We start from the raw sequence: 12,969 nt of genomic DNA on the forward strand, positions 1-12,969 counted from the left end.
TCCTCCAGGAAAGGTAACGTGGCAGAGGAAAATGTAGAATGACCATAAAAGCAATCATTGGATCATTTCTCTTCTTTGAGGAATATCTGATTTTTTAAAAGAACAACTTTTTTCAGACCAAACCAAACTGCTTTGATTAATATTTGAGAATTTAATGAATGTAGAGATGTATATATCCCAGGTCAATGGCCGAATGTTGAAGGTATTGGAATTTTGCGTTTCACAATTCAATGCCACAAATTTCATCCCGAAAAGCCCCGATCGAACAATGTGGGGAAATGGCCACCAGGTGGAAGCATGGCTCTTCTCCACCTTGCTGAAATCGAAACCTTTTTGTCCGTTTCGTCTTGAAACCGTCACAATGCTACTAAATAATATATTTGAAATATATTGTCATTGTGGCCAATCTTTTAGCTATTACCTAGATACAACATGGTCCTTGTCTCCCAGACCTCCACATTGACTCTGAAGGGGTTCACAACAAGTCTCCCCAGAATGTGCCACTTTGACAGGTGGATTGTTTTGAGCTGAAGGCAGTCAAGACCCAGAGACTCAAGAGAAACTTTGACTTCTTCCTTAAACTACAAAAAAAGAACTTAGTTAGAGGGCCTGGCTGAGAAACAGCACTATTACCAAGAGATAAGCTGTTAATCTGAATGTCCTACCTGTATGACAAGAGGAACGTCTAATTACCAAACATCTACTCTTGTGCTGTGAGTCACCCTCCCCCGCTGTGGAGCCCCCAGGCCCCTCTCTCATTCCTCAGCTCAAGATGACAATTTCCCGGCTTGTCCTTGGGTCTCATCGCCTCTGTGGGACTCTGGTATGTACTAACTAAATTTATTTTTCTCCTGTTCATCTGTCCTGCGTTAATTTGATTATTAGACCAGTCACCCGAAACGTTTCTTTTCTAACAATTCTCCGCCGATTCAGAAGCTGAACTTGATTCACAGATTGTAACCGAAGTCACCACAGACACCAGCTGGCTTTCCTAACGAGTCAAAAGCCCTTCCCTGACTGCGTTCTTGATTTCAGAATTTCACTCGCACTTAGAAAAACCACAGCTTCCTTTTTCCACCCTTTCGTCAAATTGGAAGCGAGTGACGTAGATTAAAATCAATTACTTTCGGCTGAAAATCTAACCCACGTGGGAGAAGACTCACTCACCTCCGTGTGAGGTTCTGGGAGCAACTTTCTCTGTGTTGTCTGCCAGGGAACCGTCAAGCTCTCCTGTAGACTAAGTTGAATGCGGTGGATGAATTGAACAGCAATGACGCCCCTTATCATCCCCACCTCCGCTCTTTTCCTTTCCCCTTGTAAGGCCGAAGCCTTCCAGAACACAGCAGCAGGGAGGCATAGATACGGAGAGACAGAGGAGGCACACAGACCAGAACTTCCGGAGCGGGGGGATTTACGAGAGGCACCTAAGGTGGTACCACGCGCAATCATGCTGTAGATGAGGGAAGGCTCAGAAAGAAGGCAAAGATAAGAAGCACCTGCTCAAGGGAATAAACACCAACAGGATTTTCCATCCTCAAGGAGCCTAGGAGGGTCTAAGAAAGACACGTGGATTGGTCTGGCGTGGGTCACGTGCCACACAACACCTGCTTGACCTGACCATCGGATCGCCCACAGGGAGAGAGAGAGGATTCCCCAAGAGAAATTTGGGGTGTTGTTACCAAAGCAAAGCAAAGCGGGACTGAATATTAGCCAGCCAAAAAAAAAAAAGCAATAAATATTCACATGATTAATGGGTATTTCAAAATTGAGTGGACCGTGTGTCGAAGGTGAGATTTCCTTTTTAAAAATGTATCAGCTTGGGTTAGACTACACTGAAGTCGGGCCACTGCATTTCCATACCACGTTGGAGGTCCACTCTACGTTCATTGCGCTCAATGAGACAGAGGAAGACCCGCAGAGAGGAAAGAAATTCGGGTGGGCAGCATAATCACGCCTCCTAACTGGAGCTGTCTGGCTCGGTTGGCAAGGCTGGACATCCTGTGAGATGTTCCCAGTTGCAATCCAGTGACACCCCCAAAATGGATCCTGACTAACCAGCAGGTTCCAAGGCCCCGCCCCTGGAGGGACGACTCAAAAAGTCTAGGGTGTGGGGCGCCTGGGTGGCTTAGTCGGTTAAGCGTCCGACTTTCGCTTGGGTCATGATCTCGCGGTTCGTGGGTTCGAGCCCCGCGTCGGGCTCTGTGCTGACTGCCAGCTCAGAGCCTGGAGCCTATTTCAGAGTCTGTGTCTCCCTCTCTCTCTGACCCTCCCCTGCTCACGCTGTCTCTCTCTCTCTCTCCTAGAAATAAATAAAAAATATTAAAAAAAAAAGTCCAGGGTGGGCCAGGAAGCTGCACTTCACGCTCCCCAGGGAATTCCAAGGCAGTGCGTCTGCACTTTATGGAACCCTTTCCTCCCACAGCGGTTATAAAGACCTTTCCACATACACGGAGACAGAAATTCGGCCAGCTTTGAAACCATCTGAGCCTCTGGCACCATCTGGAGAGTCATTTTGCCACATTTTGCCCAGTCTTGCCCACTGGGCCTCTCTGCCTCCCTTGCCAGAAAACAAGCCAAGCAAGATGGAGGCTGAGAGGGGAGGCTGAGTCATCATCCGATAATAGGTACTCTGGTTACTGTGTCAACTCACCCCAGGGTAGGGAGGCCTGGGCAGGCCACACCTTGCTGAGGAGCAAGCAACTCTTCGAGCTCAAAGCGCCGATGTCTGAGGTTCACACCCGAAGTCTCCAGAGCCGTGCTTGGAATGCCCAGCAGCCTGCCGCTCCCTTTAATCCCCTAAGAAGGCCCCCACGCCACCAGCTGCTCCACATGCTGGCTCCCAGCTTTCCTGCTCTCCCTGGCACCTCTCTTCCCAGAAGGTCCATTTCCATGGTCGAGCTCAGCCACCACCTCCTCCAGGAAGCCCCTCCTGATTCAGTCCTGCTGTTTGTGGGCTCTGCTCACTCTGGAGCCTTCAGTACTTCCTTGAACACAACCCAGTGGACAGCATTTTTTTTTTAATTGTAAAAAATAAGACACCTGACGTCTATCTTCTTAAAGTTTTGAGTGCATATTGTCATTCACCGTAAGGACTACAGTGTGCAGGAGAGCTCTAGAACGTTTTCGAGCTGCATGACCAAAACTCTGTGTCCACTGAACCCCAGCTCCCCATCCCCCTTCCCTGGGCCTCCGCAGCCACCATCCTACTTTCTGGGTCCTGTGAGTTTGACTACTTCAGGCACCTCCTCGATTGGTATCAAGAGGTGGTAACAAACTAAATGCCCATCGACAAGTGAATGGATAGGGAAGCGATGGTATGTACATACCACGGAATATGATTCGGGCGTAAAGAAGAAGGAAATCCGGCCACACGCCACCTCACGGATAAACCTGGAGGACCATGTGCTACGCGCAACAAGCCAGCCACAGAAGGTCAAACACTGCAGGGGGCCTGACTGTCACTTGATTGCACCTGAGTCACGACGCGGCCTGGCAGGTTCTCCGCCCCGGGCTACGCATTAGAGTCGCCTGGAGAATTTTAACAACTTCCGTACCTGGGCTGCTCCCCAGATCAGTAAGTGACCACCTCTGTGGGATCCGGGCTTCGGAAGCGCCCCCCACATGGTCCTGGCACGTGGCAAGGACCCAGGATCTGGAGTTGGAAAGTCTCGTTTCTAGCCTCGAATCTACCACTTGACTTGCCAGGCGGCCTTGGCCCAGTGACTCGACAATAATAAGAGATCAGTAGCCCTCTCTGAGTGCCGCCTGTATGCCGCCTGCACTTGCTGCGACAGCCAGTTTCGTTTCACAGGAAGCAGAGGCCCAGAGAGATCAAGCAGTTCGCTGCGGGGTGCACAGCAAGGAACACGCTGGGACCAGAGGCTGGGCAGGGTCATTAGCCCCCGTGAGGCATGTCTCATTGGTCCTAGTGAGAGATCTCTTCATGATGCAGGAACCATGGCTTATTCTGAAAAGGTCTGGCCTGGGGGTCTTTCAGGATCCTTTTTTCCAGGACAAAAGTCCACCCATCCCCCGCAGCCGTAGGATGACGGATGATGACACAGAGGAAGAGCAGGCTTCCAGAAAAAGCAAACCTAAGCTGAGCTAAGAGGGTAGAGTCGTGGCGGACCACCTGCTAACGCTCTGTCCCCCTTCCCTCCTGGACGAGGCAGCAGCAAGTCAGGCCAATTCAACTTCTGGCCAAAAAAAAAAAAAAAAAGTCTGTTATTTAAGGTAACCCTCGCACCACGTCTCCCCCCTCATGTGCGTGCAAGCCCCCGTTGAGACGGCATTCTTCCCCTCCTCCAAACACAAAGAAGCAATCGCTTCCCGGTCCTCTAGTCTCTGGTTGTTTCCCAGTTAATGACAAATATTGAGCAAATGTGCAGCGTACGCTTTGGGACCGGGAACGTCCTGAGCTGTTCCCCCGTGTGGTCAGAGGCCACGCAGGGTAGCCTGTCATCGGCGGTGCAAGCTGCCCAGCCACCCTCACGGCGGATTCAGCAGATTCCCAGCAGTGCCCTCGCAGCCTTGGGGGTTACAGTCCCCGGAGTTCCTGGTAGATGAAACCCTAAGGCATTAGTACCCAACTGAGGGCAATTCTGGCAGCGTCTGAGGACCTCTTAGCCTCGCACAGTTTGGTGTGCGGGGGACCGTCTCCTGGTATCTAATGGGTGGATTAGCCAGGGTTGCTGTTAAATACCTGACTCACAGAGAACTATCTGGTCCCAAGTGTCGATCGTGCCAATGATTTGCAAATCTGAATAAATTGAGCTAATAAAAATAGGACCGTAGCAATGTTCTGGCGGGATAGAGTTAACTGTACAGTAATGAGGAACAACCCACATTAGCTTTTATCGGCTGTGTTGGATTTGGCTAAAGAGGATATGGAAGAACGTATCTGCCTAGGGTGCTTTGTTGCTATGTTGTATTGCCACACATCGCCACTAGGGGGTGGTGGTATCACCTGCTCTTTCACCTTCTGGCCGCTTGGCCTGCCCAAGTCCATGAAGCAAATGCATTGGAAACAGGATAATTTTTGGATACATGTTGTTAGGGAGGGAGGCATGGAGACCGGTATCCGTGTCCCAGTGTTCACCACCAAATGGAAAATTAAACCTTATCTGACTTAGGGACATGGTCTGATCCCTTAAAATGAGGATTTGCAAGCTTTATGATCATCAGAAAAACCTAAGAGTCCTAAAATTCAGGTCCTCAGAGCTTTAGCAGGTCTAGAGTCTGCATTTTCACAAGTATGCCCTGAATGATGTGTGCTCTAAAAGGCTCAGCTGCTACACACACACACTATCCATTCTCTATTTTGTGCTCCTAAACGGAAGTCTGCACTAACAGATTACATTAATGGCCTCAATGCTTTGCTCCCTCCCGCCCTCACCTCCTCACCTCCATCCTCTGTAAAGTGATGCTGCGGTCCTGTTGAAGGAGGGAGTTTGTTTCCTCTCCCTTGAACCTGGGTAAGACTTGTAAGCTGCTTGGCTCATAGAAGACAGCAGAAGGGGTATCTCAACTCGGATCCCAAGAGAATGCATATGTTTCCACTTGCTCTCCTACATCTCTGCCATCACCGTAAGTCCACACCCGAGTCAATCTGATACGGGATGAGAGACACCTATCGAACAAGGCTGAGTGCCCCAGCTGACTTTATCAGCCAACACACAGACCTGGGAACATGTCCAGCCAAGATCAGCAGAGCTGCCCAGCCAACCTCATGCTGATGCTGGACACGCAAACAATAAACACTTGATGTATGCCACCGTGCATTGGGGCTGCTTGTTATACAGCAGTAGCTAATGCATCCACGCCCATCTTGCAAGCGTCCACCGTCCATCAAAGGAGGTGTTTTTTTTTTAAACTGTTTATCTATTTTTGAGAGAGAGGGAGGGCATGAGCAGAGGAGGGACAGAGAGAGAGAGAGAGAGAGACAGAATCTGAAGCAGGCTCCAGTCTCTGAGCTGTCAGCACAGAGCCCCCAAACCAGAAGATCATGACCTGAGCTGAAGTCAGATGCTTAACCGACTGAGCCACACAGGCGCCCCGAAGGAGGTGGTCCTGGGGAGAAGAGAGACCAAAGGTGATGGCTTTGCCTCCTTCCTTCCCTTCTTATCACTTTCCTAATAAAAATGAGTGCACGGTGTCTGCCTTCTCTACTTCACAGGCTGTCGTGGAATCAAATGACACAGTCCCTGTGACCGTGCTCCGTAAACTGGAGTTCTGGTGTGTCTGCAAGCGCTCAGCGTCCCCCACACAGTGCCAAGCCCAGTACGTGCACCATCTCGCGGGACCCCCACAGCCCTGAGGGCCAGCCGGCTCTGCCGCCAGGTCCTGTGTGCCCTCAGCTCCCCTCACGCGGGTCTCAGCTTCAACGTCAGCTCAGCAGTCAGGCCTCACCTACCTCGAGCTGCCGTCTTCCTGGCACTGGCACAGGATTTCCTTTGCAGATTGTATCCCAATGTATACTTTTTAACTCTCTTGCTTGTCAGTTTCTCCCCAGTACAATGTAAGCTCCACGAGTGTGTGGGACGTTTCAGCCTGGTTCACCCTTGTGTCTCTGTGCCTAGCCCAGTGTGTGGTACACAGTAGGTGCTTAATGCATGTTGGCCAAATGGGAGCCCAGTGGACCAAGCACTACCCCCACTTTGTGGATTAGGACACGAGGTTCACAGACTCTAGGCTGCTTGCTGAAGCGTCTCAGCAACTAACTGCCGAGTCGGATTGGAACCCAGGCCTGGCTTCTGAGACCCACGTGTTTTCCGTGGTCTGGCCTTGCCTCCCCGAGAGGGTTTGGCTGCAGAAGTACTGGGCCACGGCCTTGGGGTGGGGGCAGAAATGCAGTGATCAGAAAAAGCAGATCATAGCTCCTGCCCTACAGGAGATGAGTCAGAAACATCAGCTCCTTAAAGGCAGACCGGCTCTGTAATTAGCGCCCTGCAGACACCCGGTGGAGACGCAGCTCCCACTGGCTACCTGTGTGGATTGCACAGCACCTTCCTGGGTCACTGCCGTTCCAGAAGCCCACGCTGCGCTTGTGGTCAGAGGGGAGCCGAGGGTACGGGGCATGGCAGGCTTCCTTGGAGGCTGGAAGCTTCCCATCACACACCCAGGCGTGACTAAACAAAAATACACATTTCTAATCTGCTGGATTGGGATGTTAAGAGGCCAGCTTGTAAGAGGAAACCCAGTTCAGAAAGAGCAGACTCAGGAAATCCGATAGGATCCGAGCACACGTGTGAGTTCCCTTACTCCAGCGAGGATATTAGTTTATGCTTTTTTGTATTATCATTACGGGGCAAACACACCCAGTGATCCCCAACTCCTTTAGGTGGTACCTAAAATCACATCACATAAGAGGAAGTTACTGTCTCCTCTCTTCTCTTGTTAGCTGTCTGATTATGTCAAGCAGTTACAGTCCTGATGATTTTTTAACACAATACATCTGTAACTAACCTCCTTTACTCCTTAGGAAAGAGCAGTCCTCAGGCTCAAAACCACTGCCAGACAACGGTGTGTACCATACTTAATAGCATTCTTGTTTTCAATCATATCTATATCACTTAGGACAATCAATGCTGATTTTCAACTTACCTTAGAGTTTCCTTTTGAATAACTATATTTATGTAAAAACCAGCTACTTTAAAGAAAAACGTTCAGCAAGGAATAATCCCGGCTGTATACGACTATAAGCAAAGAGCACGTGGACAAGGAGAGATGGGTGAATAAAGTTTAGGGAGCACGAATTAGCTGTGGATAAATATGGAACTGGATCCTAATAGTAGGTAGCAGACATTTGCTATTGGGTTTTTACTGCCCCGCCTTTGAACTTCCTTCCTTTGTTGGAAGTTTTGGTGGGTTGCAGACCTTACCTTCCACTATAGAGACTAAAAATGCCTGCTATTTCCCAGCTGCCCTTGCGGCGAGGGTGTGGTCCCCTGACATAATCTTTACCCGTCGATCGATGCACCGTGCAAGGCTCTGCATCCAAAGGATGCCTTTGGTGGAGACAGACAGATGCCTTCGGGTGGAGCGGTGGGCTTCACAAGGTCAAGTTCTTGGTGCCAAGCACCAGCTTGTGGCGACAGCAGAGGTTTCCTTACCAAACGGCTCTATGGAAAAATCCGAGGCAATCATGGGCAATTGACTGCATACTTCCAAGCCTGTGCTCTACCTGCTTCCTTTTACTGAGCTCCGTTCTGTTTAAATCAGCCCGAGTCCCCGTTGCTTACAGCTAAGAAAGCTGACTGATATTACATTTGGGCACCTCAAGCAACACTCTAAATGTTCAGTTGGCCAGTGCGCGGGGGCAGAGCACAGGGCAGTGAGGCCCCGCTTTTCCAGGCTGGGAAGCGGTGGCCCGTGCATTGTGACTGCAAAACATTTGTTTTATGCCCGGTTTTGGCAAGCTTCTCTGTAAAGGGCCAGATCGCAAATGTTTCAGGCTTAGTGGTCAGTAAGGTTTCTTTGGCAACCACTGCTCCCTGCCTGTTAGAGCAGGCGGGAACAGTGTGTAAACTAGGGGCCGTGGCTGTATGCCCGTGTAATCCTGTTTACACAAGCCAGGTGGTGGACTGGGCTGGGCCAGGACCAAATGTTTAACCCCGTTTTACACCAGCCATGTACCTATGGATGCTGTCCTATCAGGAAGAGCTGTAGAAACACACAGACTGTTACAACGTTCAGCCTCCTAGAGCCCTCACTAAGCTCCTTCAAGAAAAAGTCAATCAATCAGCCGCACCTGGGCGGCTCAGTCAGCTAAGCGTCCGACTCTCATGGTTTCTGAGTTCGAGCCCTGGGTCGGGCTCTCTGCTGTCAGCACAGAGCCTGCTTGAGGTCCTGTCTCCCTCTCTCTCTCGCAAAATAAATTTTAAAACTAAATAAAATGTAAAACAAGAAAAGGCCAATCTTGAGCCAAAGATGGTTCATCTGATGGCATGAGGGAAAGAAAACGTGGCTTTCCTGGGATTCTTTCTGCCTGAAGCCTGCAATCTAAACTGATGGGATTTGGTGATTCAGAGATGTGCAGAGATGGACGACTCAAATTCTAACCTGGGAATCGGCACGCTTTGCCTATAAAGGGACCGTAAATCATTTAGGTGATCCAGGCCACACAAGGTCTTCGCTGCATAGCCTTCTCTACGTGTTTTTCACAACTCTTCAAAAACGAGAAAGCATTCACACTTGGGCCATAAAAAAGCAGGCTGTCAGCGAGCAAGCCAGTCATTTGTGGAGCCTTGCAGATCAGGGGTGTGGAGGCGGGAAGCCAAGTGGCACGGATGCGATGACTAGGAAAGATACACCAGATTCTAGCCTTTTCCACAAAGGGACAAGACCAGGGACATAGCTTGGATTATGAAAGCTTGAGGTTACTGCCTCGAGAGACTGAGGGATGGGACTAGGAGACAGGCCTCCTCAGGCTCAGAGTAAGGCCCCCCTCATGAAAGACCATCAGGCAGAACCCCCGGCTGTTGGATTCCTGTCAAAATTTGTGACAATAAATGCTCATTGTTGAGAAACCAGCAAAGAGCCAGGGAAGATGTCTGGCTGGCTTGGCCTTACGTGGAACCCCGTCCGTGATGTCCACCCCTGAGGCTCCTTTGAGACACCAGGCGTCACGCCCACAGGAAGGAGGAAGGGGCCCTCCTCCCCACTGCCCATCTCAGATACAGCCTTGAAGGACTGTGGGGAGACAGTCCCACTGAGTGGAGTCAAAGGCCGTGGGTCGACCAACCACTGATCTCACTCCCCATTGGGGAAGTTCTCCATATTCACAATTGACTGTGACACTTAGGCCACTGGGCAGTGACTCTTCTTCTTTCTACGCATCCATTTTCCAAAGGGGATCATTGATTATAGACATCCTGTTCCTTCCCCTCCCCTCATTACATATTGGGGACCATGGGCGTATATGACTTGGCTTTTAGTCACAGGAGCCACGTGTGGACCCGACAAAGAGGATAAAAAACATCACCCAGGGGTACCTGGGTGGCTCAGTTGGTTAAGCAACTGACTTTGGCTCAGGTCATGATCTCACAGTTCATGAGTTCGAGTCCCACGTCAGGTGAGCATGAGACCAGCTTTGGTAAACATGAGCCCCCGTTTGGGCAATCCCTGCTTCTCTCTCTCTCCCTCCCTCTGCTCCTCGCTCACTTGTACCCTGTAAATAAATACATAAGTACATAAATAAATCAATGTCACCAAACCACCCTGGAGCTGGAGATGCTGTTTTCTGCTTCAGGGTGTGTACCTCTTGGGAAGGGTTTAGCACATCTCATGAAGTATAGGAGTCTTAAAAAGTCTTATGAAGTTGTGTGTGGATGTTGGGCAGCGAAGAGAGGGACCATGGCAGACACTGTCCGTCGCCTCTTCCTTTCTCTTTTCTAAGAGTGTGGCTCATAAGTATATCCCTCACTGAAGGAGTCTGATACCCAGCTAAGAGGTCAATGCTAAGCATGGTAATTTCATTCCCTCTGCCAGGGTTTGGGTGAAGCATGAAAACTGGAATCCTCAGGCCAGTGACACAGGGAAGAGTTTGCCAAAAGGCTCTGGGAAAACTCTTCTTGTTCCCAAAAAGAGACATAGAAAAAGACAGTTCCCTTCTTGTCTGAACAGACCAGGGGATGGCGCATATTTTCTCTAACGGGCCAGATAGAATTAGACCCATGCACATTCTGCAACAACTCTGTCACTGCAGCGGGAAGGCAGCCCATACCATATCTAAACATACGGGCCTCATTGGGTTCCAATAAAACCTTATTTATGGACACTGCAGTTTGAATTTCATGTAATTTTCATGTGCCATGAAGTATTCCTCTTTTCACTTTAAACAAAGTTTTTTTTAATGTTTACTTATTTTTGAGAGCGAGCGAGAGAGAGATAGGGCATGCACAGGGGAGGGGCAGAGGGAGAGAGGGAGACACAGACTCCAAAGCAGGCTCCAGGCTCTGAGCTGTCAGCACAGAGCCCGACATGGGGCTTGAATTCACAGGTAGTGAGGTCATGACCTGAGCTAAAGTCGGACACGCAACTGACTGGGCCACCCAGGTGCCCACCCTCCCCCCCACCCCCGCTGCTTTTTTAAAAATTGGGACCAAGTCTAAACCAGGGCAGGGGCTAAGTTTATCCCAATGTACCCGAAATTTGCCGTAAATATTAATGCACCCAAGATCAGAGCACCTAAATATATAAAGCAATGTTAACAGGCCCTAAGGGGGGAATGGCCAGCAATATAGCATAGTAGTTAACTTCAGCACCACTCCTTTGGCAATGGATAGATTATCCAGGCACAAAATCAACAAGGAAACATTGGGTTTGAACAGACATCTCCAGAACATTCCCTCCCACACATACCTTCTCCAGGATAAATCACATGAGGCCACGGATATTTGGTGAATGAATGAATGACAGGCTTTCTTCCAAACGGAAGAAATACGGAAAATTGAGTTCTCTGCAGTGACCACCAGCTACCTGCCATGTGGACCAAAACCAAACCAAACTGACCAACAAAAAACCCCAGACACACAAATACAGGCAGTAACCCCTGGAGGTTTCAGGCTGCAAGAAGGGGATGTAGATTCCTCAGATAGATTGTTCTCACTACTTTTGGCATTCCTTAGGTAAAAATTCAAGATCTCCCTCCCTTCATCTATCCATCCATCCATCCATCTATCCATCCAACATCTATCTACCTCCTACCTACCTACTCATCTACCGATGTATCCATACTCTTTATTTCTTTCTAGCTGAATTTTCAGTTTTTAGCAGAGTATGGTCTAAAGATAATCTGACTTTCATCATGACCCAAGCCTTTACTTTTTTTTAATGTTTATTTATTTCTGAGAGAGAAAGAGAGAGAACACAAGTGGGGGGAGGGGCAAAAAGAGGGAGACACAGAATCCGAAGCAGGCTCCAGGCTCTGAGCCACCAGCACAGAGCCCAATACGGGGATCGAACTCACGAACCATGAGATCATGACCTGAGCCGAAGTTGGACTCTTAACTGAGCCACCCAGCCTCCCCTTGACCAGATCCTTCAGAGCAGAAGCCTTTATTAAGCAAACTGGAGGACAGGGCTGGCTACATAATTTTCAGGGACCACTGTAAGTAGAAACTGTGGAGCTGTTTGCTCAAATATCGTTATGAATTTTAAGATGGCGCTTGTGGATCACTAACCAAGCTTGGGGCCTTCCAGCACAGGGTCCTATGAACTGCGCATCATTCTTTTGGGAAGCAGGTTCCATTAAAGGCAAAGAGGGGTGGAGCTGCCCTTTGCTGAACTCTCAGACATCAATGGCTCGCTATAAAAACTGCACATGATGATCTTGATGGGAAATGAAATGGCGCCCCTGCCATTCAAAATGGCAGCCTTCTCCACTAGATGGCTGGCACGGTTGGGAACATTGGAGTCTGTCGTTCTGAGCGGTTTGCTTCCAAACTTTATTTGTCATGTACAGTTTCAGATTATATAAAATATAGGAAGTAGACTACTTTAAAGGCACATTCAGCAGAAAGGCTCTAACTACTCTAAAGTCACATTTTGTCCCTTTGTCCCAAGATTCAGATTCAGCCCCTAAGCCTTTCCGTAGCATTTTCCCCAAAGCCACTGTCCCTCAATACACAGAACTGTCTAAGCAATCGTATTGCAAGTAATCTTTCAACTATTAGCAAGTTAGTTTCTCTTCCAGGCAGACTTTAAAGGCAGCCACAATGTCTATCTATCTTCCAGCTACTATGTTGAGTACATCTACATACAGGCTCGGGGTCGGGGTGTCTCCCTCAGCAGCAAATACAGAGCATCCTAGGATTCAAGCCCTGTTGAAGAGGAATGCACCCAGGCACACAAGTATAGCAGAGAGTATGTGGGGTGTGAAGGGGGAAGGAAGGACCCCGTTCTTCCTGTATTCAGCTACCAATACACACATCCACTCCAACCAACAAATCAATCCTCCAAACTCACCTG

The sequence above is a fragment of the Crocuta crocuta genome, unplaced genomic scaffold (genome assembly GCF_008692635.1).
Source record: "Crocuta crocuta isolate KB4526 unplaced genomic scaffold, BGI_CrCroc_1.0 scaffold16, whole genome shotgun sequence".
Taxonomy (NCBI): domain Eukaryota; kingdom Metazoa; phylum Chordata; class Mammalia; order Carnivora; family Hyaenidae; genus Crocuta; species Crocuta crocuta.